At 37.7% G+C, this 5,736-nt stretch overlaps 1 long non-coding RNA gene across 1 annotated transcript; it reads left to right on the top strand.

Annotated features, from left to right (window-relative positions):
* Positions 1-3,623: 3,623 nt before the first annotated feature.
* On the top strand, positions 3,624-5,443 carry LOC145141336 (uncharacterized). Its single transcript, XR_013722607.1, has 4 exons — positions 3,624-4,453; positions 4,549-4,872; positions 4,947-5,008; positions 5,367-5,443. It is a non-coding gene; the product is annotated as an uncharacterized LOC145141336 (long non-coding RNA).
* Positions 5,444-5,736: the final 293 nt, after the last annotated feature.

The following is a 5,736-nucleotide window of genomic DNA, read 5'->3' as shown; positions in this document are numbered from 1 at the left end:
CCCAAAAGGCCTCACCACGAACTCATAATGACCATAGCGAGTCTGGAAATCCGTCTTTTGAACATCGTCCTCTCTGACCCTCATCTGATGATAACCCGAGTGCAGATCAATCTTGGAAAACCAAGATGCGCCCTGAAGCTAGTTAAACAAATCATCGATCCTCGGGAGTGGATAACGGTTTTCACCATTAGCTTATTCAACTCCCGATAATCAATACACATCTTATGCGACCTTTCCTTTTTTCTTCACAAACAGGATCGGTGCACCCCAAGGAGAACTACTCGGTTGGATGAATCCCTTGTCTAAAAGTTCTTGCAGTTGTGTAGACAACTCCGACATCTCTAGTGGAGTTAATCGATATGGTCATTCGGCTATCGGTGTCGTACCGGGAACCAAATCAACCCGGAACTCCACCTGCCTCTCTTGAGGCACCCTAGGTAAATCCTCCGGAAACACATCCATGTACCCCTCACTACTGGAACATCATCAATCGACACCCTATCCTGCTACCGGGTATCCATAATATAGGCAACAAACCCAGAACAACTCTGATGGAGATAACGTCTGGCCTTAGCGGATGTTCATAGGACCGGATCGTCTGCATACCCTCTCCATGGACAACCAACTCTCCGCCACTTGGGGTCCGAACCTATACCAGCTGGCACTCACAATCAATCACTGCCACATTGGAGCTCAACCAATCCATCCCCACTATAACCTTGTTCTATTGCAAAGGGATGGGAACCAAGTCAATCAGATATCGCTTGCTAAACATCCCCATAACATAATCTCGATGAACCCTCGATGCTCGGACGGATCGATCACCTGCAATTTCGACCTCTAATAGATGTTACAGTTTACTCGGAGATCCCGCAAACCTCTTGTTGAGCACAAGAGACACAAAAGATCGGGTAGGCCCCGAATCAAATAATAACAAAGGAGGGATATCGTTCACAAGGAACGATCCTAAAACAAAACACATAAAACATAAGCAACGAAATTAACATAAATAAAGAGTTTAGGAGAAGAGACATACATATCAATACATCTGGTGCAGCACGCGCCTCCTCGGTAGTCAACTAAAATGCCTGACTCCTCACCATAGGAGAATCCGCCTTGCCTTGGCGGCCATATGCGATACGTAGTGTCGCATGGACTGGTGCTACCACTCGTCCTCCTAGTGCTAAACTCGGGCTTTTTGCTTTCTTGTGGCCCCTCTTATTGTAATTAAAAAGAAAATCATATCTGATGTTTGTGAAGTGGTAATAGAAGCAGTACAATCCTTGCTAAAATGCCCTGACTTGCCGCACTTGTAGCACCTTGGCTATCATATCATCCAGAATCGGGCAAGCGGAAAAGATAACAAACTCCCAGATGTCGGATCTTAACATATCATGGTATCGGGTCCTTTTCATCTCCTCATGAGCTGCATACTGGGGCGCCAACAAAGCCCTCTCTCTGAACTTGGCGGTGATCTCTGCCATAGTCTTAGTCGTCTGTCTCATATCAAGAAACTCCTTAGCTAGCTGTTATACCTCTAAAATAGGTGCAAACTCTACTCGGAACTTGGTCATAAAATCCAACCAAGTTATGGCCTCAATGGCCGGGGCTCCCAAGGCATAGCTGACCTCATCTCGCCAATCCTGGGATCGTTCCCAAGCATCCTACTATTAGGGGTGTGCAAAAAAACCGCAAAACCAAACCGATCCGGCCTATCCGAAACCGAAAAAACCGCATATATACGGTTCTGTTTCGTTTTGGGTATTTACATACCCGCGGATACCCGAACCGAACCGTCATTTAATATATATATATATATATATATATATATATATATATATATATATATATATATATATATATATATATATATATAAAATCTATATTATATTATTATGTAATATGTAGTATATAACTAGCCCATATAAATTAAATTCCCATCAGCAGCCCAATGGCCCAAATCAATAATCATCAACAATCCTAAATCCAACGTTGAGAGTTAGACATCAGAGTCGATGATCATTGATCAGACATCGCCTACAACAGCCCTAGACGACTACACTTTCTACACCCGCTCTCGGCCTCTCGGCAGTCGGCTATCGCATCGTCTTCAGTCACGACTCGCGATTAGGGCGTTCGACCCTTTGCCACTCCGTACTTGACTACATTTGCAAAAATCAGATTGACAAAGCCCTTCATCAAGGGCTGAATTAATCGCAAGAGTCGGAAATCGCCAGCGCCTTCAAACCTTCAATCTGCTATTCCTCCAGTCGACAGCCGACATCGTCGGATTTCTCTGGTTTGACACCCCTTTCCTTCTTTCGTTTCTTCTTTTTTTTGCATTTGATTTACTGCATATGGCTTATTTGTTAATCTGATATAGCGATCAATGCTTTTTTTTATGGATCGACATATACTCGAATATTTAGATGTTAATGATTTTATTTTCTGTTAATGACTTAGTTGTTAATGTAATATGATATTATGATTAGTGATTTTTATGTACCATGTTACGTATATGTATGATGAATTGAACTTAGTGTATGATATGTTTATGTATGTTTCTGTAATCTAATTTCTATCTATCTCTAGTTATCTGTGTAACCTGATTTTTGTCTACTGTCTATTTATCAATGTGACAATGTATGTATTTCATCAGCAAAAAATGATTATTCTAACTTGTGTGACACTATGATAGAAACAAATGGCTGAAATGGAGGTTGATGGTGATACTTTACCAACACAACAATCTGGAAGTTCAAATGCAAGTGTTAATCCTTCACCTACAACAGATTCTGCTAAGAAAGTGGATGAAGGGAAAAAGAATGAAAAGAGAAAGCAAAAAGCGGAAACTTCTAAAGTATGGGCTCATTTTAATAGAGATCCTGATGATCATGATTACTCTGTTTGTAAGCATTGTAGTAGACAATTGCATTGTCCTAGTAAGAATGGAACTAGTTCTATGAGGAATCATGTTGCACGTTGCACTAAAGACCCTCATAACATCGATAAAAAACAAAAGCTATTGATGTTTCAAAACCAATCTTCTGTACAAGAAAGTGGAGAAATTGTTTCTACATTTGTCCCTTGGAAATTTGACCAAACCAAGTGTAGATATTTGTGCGCTAGAATGATCATTATTGATGAATTACCTTTCAAGACTATCGAACATGAAGGGTTCCGTGACCTTGTGAACATGTTGCAACCACAATTTCAAATCTCTTCAAGAACCACTATTACTAATGATTGTTTGGAGATATACAAGTCAGAATCGGAAAAGTTGAAGAAGTATTTTGCTATGAACAGACAACGAGTTTCTTTAACAATAGATTTGTAGACTTCTAGGAAAAATCTTAGTTACATGTGTTTGACAGCTCATTTTCTCGATAAAGATTGGACCATTCATAAAAGGATAATCAACTTTTGTCCGGTTTCTGGTCATTCTGGTGAGATAATTGGAAAATATGTGGAGAAGAACTTACTTGATTGGGGAATTGACAAGGTTTTCAAGGTTACGGTTGATAATGCTAGTTCAAATGACCTTTGTATTCGATACTTAAAAAGAAGACTGAATGCATGGAAGCATAGTGTGTTAGATACTCAACATTTGCATATGACATGTTGTGCCCACATCTTAAGTCTTGTTGTCAAAGAAGGTTTAAAAGATGTAGACACAAGTATTGCCCATATTCGATCAGCTGTGAAATATGTGAGGTCTTATCCGGGTAGGCTCCAACGCTTTAAGGGATGTGTTGAGAAAATGAAAATCGAGTGCAAAATCCTTGTTTGTCTTGATGTTGAAACAAGGTGGAATTCAACATACTTGATGCTAGAAAGTGCCATCAAGTTTCAAGATGCTTTTGATTTATTGGAGGAGCAAGATAGTAAGTATAGGTCTGAGCTTTTATCATTGAAGGGGTTGCCTAAGGAAGAGGATTGGGAGCATGTTAGGTGTATGTTACCTTTTTTGAGAGGTTTTTATACATCTACTTTGCGTATTTCTGGCTCTTTGTATGTAACTAGCAACAATTATTTTCATGAAGTATTTGGCATTGGAGCAATGATAAAAAAAAGATGATAACAAGTGATGAGGGTTTTAAAAAGATGGCTGCTAAAATGAAGGAGAAATATGATAAGTATTGGAGCAATTCATCAAACATTAATGTGTTTTTATTTATTGCTCCAAATCTTGATCCACGATACAAGTTAGGTTATGTTTCCTTCATTATTAGCCAAAGTTTTGATGAAGAAAAATACTAAAATTTGTGTGATCAAGTAGAGAAAGTGTTGCGAGACTTTTATGCTCATTATTTACATGAAGTTGGAGTTACTAATGAAAATCCGACAACTAGTTCCGGACATTTTGAAGAAGAGATTGTTATTGATGTTGATGATGATCCGACAACTTTCTTGAACAACCAATACAGAAGATTGTTTGAAGAGAACTCAAGTGGTACATGTAATTTACAAGTTGTGTTTTTTTAGTTTTGTTAGTTATACTTACATAAGTAATTTTTTGTTTACTGTAATATTTGGTGATAATTGTAGCTGCAAAATGCGAGTTGGATTGGTATTTGAGTGAGCAATGTGAGTCTTTTGACAACAAGTTCAATTTACTTAGTTGGTGGAAGAAAAATCAAGCAAGATTTCTGGTCATCACGGCAATTGCTAGGGATGTTTTGGCAATTCCAGCTTCAACAGTAGCCTCGGAATCTTCATTTAGTACCGGCGGACGCATTCTTGATGCATTTCGTAGCTCATTGACCCCAACAACGGTTGAAGCATTGATATGTTCTCAAAATTGGCTTAGGTCCAACAATGTTCCTGTTGATATTGAGGAAAGTTTTGAAGCTCTTGAAAATTATGAAGCCGGTATGACTTTGCTTTTATAGCTCTTATAGTTTCATGTTTTATTCAATCTAATGTATAATTTTTTGTTGTTTTAGAAGTGAAGGACTTACCTCAAGCTATATCTGCCCTTACTGTGGATGATTGAAGTTGTATGATGGTAAAATTTTGTCTTTTTTTTGTGCTTTAAAGTGTTGTTTATATGCAATTTTTTATTACAATTTTATTACTGTTTTCTATACATTTTTGTGTTGTTTTTGTGTGTTTTTTAAGCTGTTTAGTGCAGTTTTTTGTGCTGTTTTTCTATTGTTTTTTGTGATGTTTTGTGCTGTTTTTTTGCGCTGTTTTTTATGTTTTTTTAACTGGTTTGTGCAGTTTTTTTGTGTTGTTTTGTGTTTTTTTTGAGCTGTTTTGTGCAGTTTTTTGTGATGTTTGTGATGTTTTTTAAGTTGTTTTTTTACTATTTTGTATGTGCTGTTTTTTGCTATTTGTACTAAATATATATGTTTTTCTTGCAGGTTTGGTGCTGTTTTTGAGACGAGTTGCTGTTTTTTTTTCAATTTGTTGAAGGGATAATGGAATGTGTTTTGTGTTATAAAACTAGTGTTAAACACTTTTAAAATATCTCTTGTTGAATTGTTTTGTTTTGGATGATTTTTTTTAATGGATATTTTACTATTGAGTTAAATGTAGCTTGTATTTTTTTGATTAATTTTGTTTTTTATATTAAGCGGGTAACCATGAACCGAACCGTGGTTACCCGCCTTTAAACGGTTCGGTTCGGTTTGGATTTTTGCACAATTCGGTTCGGTTTCGGTTAGTGCATATAAGGTACCCGCCCCGTGATCACGATTTACAATTTTATTACTATCCGAGCAGAACCGCCCC

The sequence above is a fragment of the Lactuca virosa genome, chromosome 9 (assembly GCF_052849685.1).
Source record: "Lactuca virosa cultivar CGN04683 chromosome 9, Lactuca_virosa_CGN04683_v6, whole genome shotgun sequence".
Lineage (NCBI taxonomy): Eukaryota > Viridiplantae > Streptophyta > Magnoliopsida > Asterales > Asteraceae > Lactuca > Lactuca virosa.
The sequence above is the reverse complement of the archived record's forward strand: the minus strand, read 5'-3'. Positions and strand labels throughout refer to the sequence as shown.